The sequence below is a fragment of the Plecotus auritus genome (genome assembly GCF_963455305.1).
Source record: "Plecotus auritus genome assembly, chromosome: 5".
NCBI lineage: Eukaryota > Metazoa > Chordata > Mammalia > Chiroptera > Vespertilionidae > Plecotus > Plecotus auritus.
The window spans coordinates 48,809,869-48,821,111 of record NC_137776.1 but is presented as its reverse complement, the minus strand read 5'-3'; positions in this window follow the sequence as shown (position 1 = coordinate 48,821,111).

Below are 11,243 nucleotides of genomic sequence, written 5' to 3'. Positions count from 1 at the left end.
CTGTAGTGTGAAAGGCAGCCTTCAATGTGGCAACCCCAGCAGGCACAGTTCCAGTTGGAAAAGCATGGAAGAATAACCTACTTACAGTGCTGGTTATTACAAAACTCTGTGTTACTAGTTCCTTGTCCTCAAGAAAGTACATAATTAATAACGAACACATTGCTGAGGTTTTTATTTTCCAAATAAGAAAGGTCATTCACATATAACTAGTGCCAATACTCATCCGATCTTAATTTCACCTCTCATTTATTCTTTTTTCACCTACTTTTTGTCTCCTGGGAAATGTTAATGGTATTTCATGTAATAACACCATAATATATGTCCTATTATTCCTTAGAGCTAAAGTATTGTGGGTGAATTGAGTTTTAATGTTACACTAGAGGCCTGGTGCACAGAATTCGTGCAAGAGTAAGCCTTTGTAGCTACGGCTGCTGCCTCGATCCCTCCCTTGTAGCTGCGGTGGCTGCCTCGATCCCATGGCTGCAGCTCCGGCTTCGTCCAGAAGGTCATCCAGAAGGACGTCTGGTCTAATTAGCATATTATGCTTTTATTATTATAAATCCTATTTTGTCACTGATTTATATATTTAACCTCAGGGGCATGTATTTCATTTCAGATTGATCTTTATTGGAAAGTACTTTGGACACTTTATAAATATATGGCTCAAGTACATTACCATGCAATTTTACATGTATTAGCTCATTTAACGCCATTTTCAGTTGTACCAGTGCCCACTATGCCCTCACCCCTCTGAGGCAGCTCTGTTTTACTGACTCCATGTGACCTACATCTCAGCCACAATTGACTGAATAAGGTGGGAGAGAACATGTCACCTGTATACAGCCTCACCATAGCTGAGGAGGTGGCCTGGCATGAAGAGAAGATGTCCTTTAATTTCATTTCAGACCGAGGAATAAGGATTTCAGAGGAATTTGGTTCTCTCTCTTCTAGGAACTTGAACTGGGAAATACTTCAAGAATGAGGTAGTGAGAGCAGAAGCTAAACGAATGCCTAGACAGGAGCCCTGAGGGAGAGTCTAGACCAGGGATCAGGAGACTGTCTCTAAAAAGTCATATAGGGCCCTGGCTGGTGTGGCTCAGTGGATAGAGCGTTGGCCTGCAGACTCAAGGATCCCAGGTCTGATTCCGGTCAAGGGCACATGCCTGGGTTGTGGGCTCGATCCCCAGTAGGGGGCATGCAGGAGGCAACCAATCTATGATTCTCTCTGATCATTGATGTTTCTATCTCTCTCTCCCTCTCCCTTCCTCTCTAAAATCAATGAAAACATATTTTTAAAAAATAAATAAAAATAAAAAGCCATGTTGGTTTTGTGAACCACACTGTTTCTGTTGCAACCACTCAACACTGCTTTTGTAGCTAAAAGAGGCCACAGACAACAGTGAATGCATGAGTCTGACTGTGTTCCAATAAAGCTGTCTTTATAAAAGCAGGGGCAGGCCACTTTTGGCTCATAGGCCCACGTTTGCCAGTGCTTCAACTTGACTATGAGGTTTGACCATGATACTTCATGGCAGGCTGAAAGGATGAAAAATCAAGAACTATGTGGTAAAGAGGAAATACCGATGGTAGAGAGGAAGAACCGGTTGTGAAAGATAGGAAGCACACATGAACCGTGTAGCCGGGGAGTGAAGACTCAGATCCTGCTGAGGATTCCTCAGAACTGCTTTGGTTCCAGTTCCAGTTCCCTTAGAGCTGCTCTTCCAGGAATCACGGAAGACTTCTGTCTCTTGGTTAGCCCGAAATAAAACTCTGTGAGTTACAGACGAGGGAACTGAGGTTACGACAGGTTAAGTGTTTGCCCAAGTTCCCCAGCTGGAAAAATCGCAGTCAAAATAGACACCTAGATCTTCTGACTCTCAAGTACAGGACACTTTCCATCTCAAATCAACGCTTCAGTGCACTTTGAGGTTTGCTACCTAACAAAGAAAGCTCTAATCTAAAAATCAAAGCTTGCTTTTGTAAGATAAACAACAATCCATTCATTTGTAAATTTTAAACCTCTTTAATAAGGCGAGCAATTTAGGCTTTAAATGGAAAGTTTGGCACCAAATGTCCTCAGTGATAATCGCCAAAGATGACCCCCATCAGTTCCCCTTCTTCCCAGGCTGCTCCTCATACCAGGAGGTGAAGTCTATTTCCTCTTTCCTTGAATCTGGGCGGGACTGTTGGCTTCCTTTAACCAACAGTGAAATGTAGAAGTGACATTCTGAGGATCTTCCCACGCCTTAAGAGAATTTACAGCCCTGTTTCCTCCTCTTGGAGTCTGGCCATTATGCAGAAGTCTAGACAAAACCACCTGAAATGAAGGCTACCTGAAGAGAGACAATGAGAAATAATAAATGGTGGTTCTTTTAAGCCACTGTGTTTTGAGATGGTTCATTATACAACAGTGGATGTGGCACATCATTATTGTTTAAAAAATTAAAATGGGTGTAGACTAAATCTAAATAGTGTGGACGAAAGGGGCCACATGCTGACCTGACAAGCTCAGGGGAGGCCTGCATGGCAGTCTTGCAAACTCAGAGACCTAAAGGAACCACAAAGGATGGTCTGAAATTAAACCTTAACTAAATGCAGTTATGGTGTGCAGTTACATCCTAGGCCAGTAACTTCACTGGCAAGGTCAACCTTTACTTTAAAGGTTGGGCCTATCTGTCTTTTTGCATCTAAGATAACATACCCTTGAAATGTCTGGGTAACTTGTAACTTCCCTTTTTCTGGAGCCCCTGGGGCACAACCAAATGTGGTGGGCGCCAGGACAGATACCACAAATTCCTTCATTATCATGTTAACTGTTCCTGCACCCACCTAAGTATGTGTCCGTCATTTTACTTTTTATCCAATCCCAGGGTTTTCCCACCGCTTTGCTTTATCCCACCTCCTTAATCTATCACCAATGAATTTCATGTAACCCACCTATGTCCCTCCTTTGATTGCAATGTATAAATACAAATGTAACCCGCCATTCTCCGGAGCATTATCTCAATTCGTTGAGGTTCTGCTTCCCGGCATATGTCAACAGTTTGGCTCAAATAAACTCACAAAAATTCTTTACAGGTTTCAATGGTTTTTTTACGTTAACATTAAGAAATGTTTTCCAGAGCATTTCTGCAGGGCTGATTACATTTTCCTTGGGGTTTTAAAAAATTTTGCTTTGTTGAAAAAGGAGTTTGGGAGTTTCAAAACTACAACTAAAAGACAAAACATCTATCACCCAGAACCACGGGAAAGCTGGCTGAGTGGAAGTTCTACAACTAGAAGGAAAGAGAAAAGAGCATTGAGACGTGCACAAGCGCTGAAAAGCTGAGGTACGGAGGCGCGCAAATCGGGCTGGCGCCAGGCGACTGGAAGTGCTGCTTTTTTCAACCCGAAGGGAGACAAGCTCCTGATTACTCCGAACTCCAGTTTCTGGGGAGACGCAGGGGACCCAAACTCCTACGGGGAGAAGCTGGACTGTCTGCCATCGGGTCGGAAAGTGAGGGTGGCTTGCTTGCAGAGCTGCGCGCAGGAATAATTGTTTATTGTGCTGGGGCGCAGGATGCAGAGCCGGCTAACTGGCAGCCATCACTGTTTGTCACGCCCTAGCCTAGTCACGCCCTGAGACCCCGCCCCGCACAATCTACAAACCCACCCAAGCTCCAAGCAGCGGCTTTAGCATATGAATGGCCTGCCCTATTGCAGCTTAACCTAGCAAACTTGCAGCCCAGGTCAGACAGCTCCAAAACCTCCAAACCCCAAGCAAAGAGGAGAAAACTGTAGTTCTCGCTGTATCCCCTGCTGGGTGGCCTCAGACAGTAGCTGACCTGCACCCCATTGGAGATTCAGAAGCCAGTGTACCTAGTGGTCAGTGTGAGACACCAGATTTCAACTCCTCACATCCATAAGTGACACATTCAAGAGGCAGACTCAGTGAGCACCAAAGCCCCACTGAAACAAGTCCTGCCCCCTAAGCGTGTCTCCAGCGCAGCAGTTCTTCCATTATAGACACAGCGGGTCCTCACAGCCAATTGGCTTGGAGGTCAATTTCTCCCAGTGTACCAACAGCAATCAAGGCTTAACTACACCAAGACTTTGCACTCAGCCCACAAAGGGGTGTACCAAGAGCGTCCACCTCAGGTGATTGGGGAGGCTGAGCTACTGGCCCCTATAGGTCACCTACCACACAAAGCCCCTCCATCAACACAGGGAAGCAGCAAAATGCGAAGACAAAGAAACATGTCACAAATGAAAGAAATGGAGGAAAGCAAACTACTGGACGACATAGAGTTCAGAACCACATTTATAAGGTTACTCAAGAATCTTCTAAAAACCGCTGAGGAACTTAGTGAGACCTTTAAGGATCTTAATGAGAATACCAAAAAAATGGAAAAGGACCAGTCAGAAATTAAGCATACACTGTCTAAAATAAAGAATATACAGAAACTCAACTGTAGATCAACATACCCCAAGAATCAAACCAAAGATCTGAAATATGAGGAAACAAAAAACACCCAACCAGAAAAACAAAAAGAAAAAAGAATCCAAAAATATGAAGATAGTGTAAGAAGCCTCTGGGACAACTTTAAATGTACCAACATCCGAATTTTTGGGGTGCCAGAAGAAGAGAGAGAGCAAAATATTGAAAACCTATTAGAAGAAATAATGACAGAAAACTTTCCCTACCTGGTGAAAGAAATAGACTTACAAGTCCAGGAAGCACACAGAACCCCATACAAGAGGAATCCAAAGAGGACCACACCAAGACACATCATAATTAAAATGCCAAGGGCTAAAGACAAAGAGAGAATCTTGAAAGCAGCAAGAGAAAAACAGTTAGTTACCTACAAGGGAGTACCCATACGACTGTCAGCTGATTTCTCAACAGAAACTATGCAGGCCAGAAGGGAGTGGCAAGAAATATTCAAAGTGATGAACAGCAAGAACCTACAACCAAGATTACTCTACCCAGCAAAGCTATCATTCAGAGTTGAAGGTCAGATAAAGAGCTTCACAGACAAGAAAAAGCTAAAGGAGTTCATCACCACCAAACCAGGATTACATGAAATGCTGAAGGGTATTCTTTAAGAAGAGGAAGAAGAAGAAAAAGGTAAAGATAAAAATTATGAACAACAAAATGACATCAAATACATACCTACCAACAAGTGAATCTAAAAATCAAGTGAATAAAAAGTCTGAAGAACAGAATGGACTGGTGAATATAATAGAATCAGAGACATAGAAAGGAAGTAGACTGACAATTCTCAGGGGGAAAGGGGTGTGAGGGGTGCGGGAAGAGATTGGACAAAAATCTTACACCTATGGATGAAGACAATGGTGCGGGGTAAGGGCATGGGGTGGGGTGGGGAATCAGGTGGAGGGGAGCTATGGGGGGGGGGGAAAGAGGAACACCTGTAATAATCTGAACAATAAAGATTTATAAAATAAATAAATAAATAAATAAATAAATAAATAAATAAATAAATAAAATACTGAAAAGAAAAAAGAAAAAAGAGTTTGGAAAACACAGAGTTAAAGTTAAATAGGTCTCTCTAATGTGAGACTTTGCATACCGGTTCCCCAATATCTTTTTATGAACATTTTCAAACCTACAGAAAAGTTGGAAGAATTACAGAGTGAACAAGCACACACCTACCACCTGGAGTCAATAATTAACAATTTGTTGTATTTGCTTTATCACTTTTCTGTCTATCCATTTCTTTATTCATCAAATACTCTTAAATTTTTGATACATTTCAAAATGTTGCAAACCAGTAAATTAGTGTGGGTGAACGTTTCTAGTTCATTAACTATCATAGAGAAAAAGCATTCAATATGTTATTGTTAAATATGTCATACATGATCTTCATCAGGTTGAAGAATTTTAATTTGCTGAGTTTCTTTTATTTTTTTTGTTTATTGTAAGATGGTCAGGATCTGGTAATCATCCCAAACATCACCCCACTTTCTATGCCTTGCAAAGTTCAGAATCTCCTCAAAATTCAGATCAGGCATTGACTGGGAAAACCCCTCGCTGGCTCCTGCTTCTCCTTTGCACCGGCTCTCACCACCCCTTGCTCTGTGTGGAGCGTTTCTTCTCAGGGCATTTAAAGAACCAGGTTCCTGCCCTAGCTGGTTTGGCTCAATGACTAGAGCGTCACCTGCGGACTGAAGGGTCCCAGGTTCAATTCCGGCCAAGGGCACATGCCTGGGTTGTCGGCTCGATCCCCAGTAGTGGGGCATGCAGGAGGCAGCCAATCAATGATTCTCTCATCATTGATGTTTCTATCTCTCCCTCTCCCTTCCTCTCTAAAATCAATAAAATATATTTTTAAAAAAGAACCAGGTTCCTGCCACTAACCCTTCTTATCAGAATATATGTTCTGCTCACTGGCTCTCCCTCCCTGATTTCTGTAAGTATTAGGGAGTTGGGATTTGCACCTTCAGGCTTATGGTAGGACCAGATAGATGTGTGTCAAGATAAGCAGACTATAATAGCAAGAAAGAAACTAGCATGAGGCAGGGGAACTGGTGAGGGCTGCTGCTCCTCTGTGCTGGACAGTAGGAGTTGGGGATTTGGCCCTAGGTCAAATTAAATGTCCCTTTTTGACTTACTGGCATTTTTTCTTAGTCTCTTCCTGCGAGTGTATCCCCCACGTCCCGCGTGGTTCAGGGTTCGGGTTCTGGAGGAGGCCACACACAAATGAAAGAGACAAGACAAGAAAATACTAATTTGGGAATTGGGGGCCAGGTGGAAGCCCAAGAGAGGACTCCGCTTTGCTCTGGACTTGCGATCCCTTTTATTCAGGTTTGGGATCCACCTATAGCCCTTGGGCAAGCAATTTCCAGTAATAGGCAAACTATCTTATCAGTAAGGATTTACATGAGACTAAAAGGTAAAAGTTGCTTCAGCTACTTTTGTCTCAACCAGACAGTGGGTGTATGGCTTTGACCCTTGCCAGAGCCTCAAGGTTGACCAGCCTTCCGGACTCCTTGTCCACGCCTTTCTGCTAGTGAAGGCAATGGGCAGCTTCCAACATCTCCCCTCCCTAGTTTCTCATACCCTAACTCTACCATTTTTTCTCCCATCAAAAGCCACCTACATTCATGTGAATGGCAAGATGGGGACTGTGGAGGGTGCCTCAATCCAAAGGAAGTTTCCTGGGACCAGTTGGAGAGATCAATATGTGCTCTTGGTAGTTGAGGAACACAGTGGACTTGTATCAGCGTCTGCCTGGACACTGTAAATAAATGGTGGAGAGACAGGCTAGCTAGCTACTCAGAGGATGGGAGCAGGGAGAGGCGGGGGCAGTCACTCTGTCCTTAGCCAGCACCCAGAAAGCTGGCATTTCTCCTTTAAGAGGCTCTTGCACCTTTTTAGGTGGTCCTCTTAGACAAGACCTAAGATGACTTCTCTTTGGACCTCCCCTGGCTCCACATCTTTTCTTACAGAGATGTGGACTTCCTCCCCTGACAGTCAGTTGCATGAAGAACAGTCTTGGAGCCCAGATAATAAATCTTTAACTATAGAATGTTAACCTTTAGGCAGCTCAAAAAAAAAAAAAAAAAAAAAAAAGAACAGAGCATAAGCTGAAAAGAGCTCCCTTCCCCGCAAACCCCACTCACCCCAGAGGCACAACCCATAAGACCCCACCTCCACCCCACCCCCGTTTTAAGGAGGGGCACATTTGGGTGGGGAGGCTGCTGGAAGTGAGGTGTGTTGGATCCCACAATCTGGCAACCTCTGATCATGTTGGAGGTAGCCTAACGTGCAAATCTGGATAAGGGTATATTTGTGCTTTGTCAAAAAGACAAAGAATGTCTCTAGAATTACCTAAATCCTGTGTATTTAGATCTTGCTAAAGTAAGGGAGTCAGCTACCATAACTTTCCTTCTGGCAGAGACTTGGGGTGTTTTGAAAAGAGAGTGAGGTTCATGGAGTAAACAGAGGAAGTCTTAGGACAGAATTTGATTAGTTGAGTGGGTGGAAGGCTTTCTGACTGACTTTCAAGTGCATCTGGCAGCCTTTGATTGGTTCAATAGCCGCCGGAGCTTTCCAAGCTGAGTGGCGTCAGATGGGTTTTCCTGTGTCAACTGGAAGAATATCTGGTCTCCAGCCCCAGGTCAGAATCTTGCATAAGCAGATCCTTCATTTGGTTAATGTCAGGGTAGAAAGCTGGCCTGAAGTCAGTCTAAATAAATGTTTTATATGTGGTTGTATTTATTTATATAACTCTATCACATCGAGGCCAAACTGAGACTTATCACCAATTTCCTTCTTGTAGAACGAAGGTGAAAAGGAGAAATATAAACATCGGAAGGATGTTGCACTGGATAATGTCTGAGATTCCTCTGAAGTTAGGATTCTGAGGCGATTTCCTTTATTCTGTGGTTCAGGGGCTGGAGGGACTCCAAGGTCAGACTGGGTGAACCCAGAGAGCCCACCTCCGGCTCAGGCCTGGCACACACACACAGGCAGGCAGGTGTCCAGGGATGTGAGTGCCCCTTCTTCCTCCACCCAGGCCCAGATGGGGCAAAAGCAGAGAGAGTCCGAAGCATCCTTGTTTTTCCCCGCTCCACCCATCTCCTCCCTCTTCTATCAGAGCTCATGCTCCCCTCACATCTCTAGCTAAGAGGTCTTTGAACAGATTTTAGAAGATTCTGGGCCCAGTGATCTCACCTGGAACACTCAAATAAAGGAAGGTAAGTAAAAGAGGGCTGAGGCAAGGGGAGTGATGATAACTTTTAAGTGTGACCTTTTTCACCCCAGAGGAAGCAAAAGTGCAAATATAACTCAAGCATGTGCAAGAGTGTGGAGTAGTGATTACGATTCAGGCCTCATGGGATAGAAAGTCACCCCTCCTTTACCTAGCCTTCCAATCCCATTTTCTCTCTTCTATTCCTCCTCCCAACCCCGCCCTTCCTTCCTCTCTCTCTCTCTCTCTCTCTCTCTCTCTCTCTCTCTCTCTCTCCCCGCTGTCTCACACACATATACACATATGTCCCTTCCTAAAAACACAGTTCAAATCAGCATGCAAAACTGGAGATATCGCCCTAACCGGTTTGGCTCAGTGGATATAGCGTCAAGGGCATGTACCTTGGTTGCGGGCACGTACCCGGTGGGGAGTGTGCGGGAGGCAGCTGATCGATGTTTCTCTCTCATCGATGTTTCTAACTCTCTATCCCTCTCCCTTCCTCTCTGTAAAAAATCAATAAAATATATTTAAAAAAAAAAAAAACTGGAGATATCCTTCTTTGCTTCATTAAAGACTTTTTTAAAAATTCTATTTCCAGCTTTCTAAATTGTATTAATCTGTGAAGTTGTTCTCTTCACCCTTCTCCCACCCTGTTCATTTCCCAAGGTTCTTGACCTTCCTAAGTACAAATACATGATTGATTTCAAGAGGGAAAACCATGAGATCTGGAAGTTGTGAAATTCTTTGTTTCTCCTTTGAGGAGGGTGGCTGAGTTCCATTTTCCTCTGGAGCTTTGCTGGGTCCTTGCTCCCAGAGGCAACCCAGTGCACACGGCCACACTCTCCCCCCTTATTTCCAGAGCAATGGCTTGTGAGTGGGTGCAAGTGGGGACTGGGAATCACTACTACAGTGACCATCTGTATAGCAAATCACCTTGAACAATTTCTTGTCTTTGAAAACAATGTCCAATAGAGAATAAACAAATACAATGTCATTCTATAAAAGAATTATGTCATCAAAATTATGTCGTAGGTGAGTTTAACAATATAGAAAGATGTTCATAAAATGTTATTAAGTAAAATGAACAGTATATAATACATATTATGGTGTCCCAAAAATGTGTACACTAGTACACACTTTAACAGCTGATAGCTCAATTTTGAAAATAAAATGTATTTTAATAAGGACTGCCTTTATAATTATTCAGAGTGTGTGTATACACTTTTGGGAAACATCTTATATATACATAACTGAAAGCATAATATACCAAATAGTTTAGTTAATAATGATTCTCTTTTGGGCAGAGTAGGATAATGGGCAGTATACATTTCCTCTTTTTGTTTTATTTATATTTCCTATAATTAACATGTGTTACTTTTGTATGAAGAAAAACATTACAAGTACTTAAATATGTATTTTCAGAAATCTACCTGCCTGATGGATATTACCCAAATCTTTGTTTAATCTAATTTTTAAAAATCAAAAGCAATATTTTTAAAACCAAGTAAAGGGTTTCTCAACACCAGGAAAGAGGAATCAAAGCATTTGCCAAGAGCCCAGCTGGATCAGACACCAGACTGGCCAGAGGAGCCACCTGATCCCCGAGCCCCAGAGGCATCAACAGTCACAAGTCTTCCCGAGGGAATGCAGATTACCGGAAGCTGGGCAGTGAGAACGGGATAAAACACGAGGACCTAGGTTCTCGTAAGAGCTCTATCGTGGTCCAGGAGTGTAACCTCGGACAAGTCACTTGATCTCTCCTCCTCTACTCACTCACCAATTGTTTACCAAGGCTCTCCGGTGTACGTGGGCACCGCCCTTGGCACATGCTAGGAGGTTGAGTCTATGTTATTTTATGAGACTTTCACCCAATTTAATTTACACCATTATTTCTATTTTCCAGCACAGAATTCTCCAGAATCCTCAAGGCTTACGAGTGGAATAAACCTTTGGTAATCTAGGTATTGAGGGCTCCAGAAACAAGAGTATATTAGTGGGCTTTGTAAAGGTGACAAAAGAGTCAAGACTGAGGTAAGGAATAACCTGAGTAAAGAGTTATAGATGGACCAAAATGATTCAACTTGACTCAGAACAGCGTGGAGGAAGGGGGCAAAAGGGAGAAATCCTGAGCCAAAGCAGTGAGGAAAATGAAGATCATGCTGGTAAATCCCCGAGCATGACAGGCTACGTGCCTTATTCTTCTTGATGTACAATTCACTCTTCTTTTCCAGCAACAACACTCTGAACCGAATGATGTTTATGTGTTTCCTATTACAGCAAGACAGGGAGAGAGTAGGTTACATAAATTTGCCCTTGAAGATTTAACACTGTTCATAATGGTTAAGATAGTAGATTTTTTACAAACTTAAAGAACATGAGCCAAAATCAATAGAGACTGGTGTTTTGTTCCAGAAAAACTACACGGACTAACCATGACTATACAGGACATAGTGTCAGGAAAAGTTACTTTCACACTTTTCAGAAGGTGTTTAAATACATTGCTTGGCACAGCATTCTGTTTTGATTTTTATATACCATAATTTTATTGTT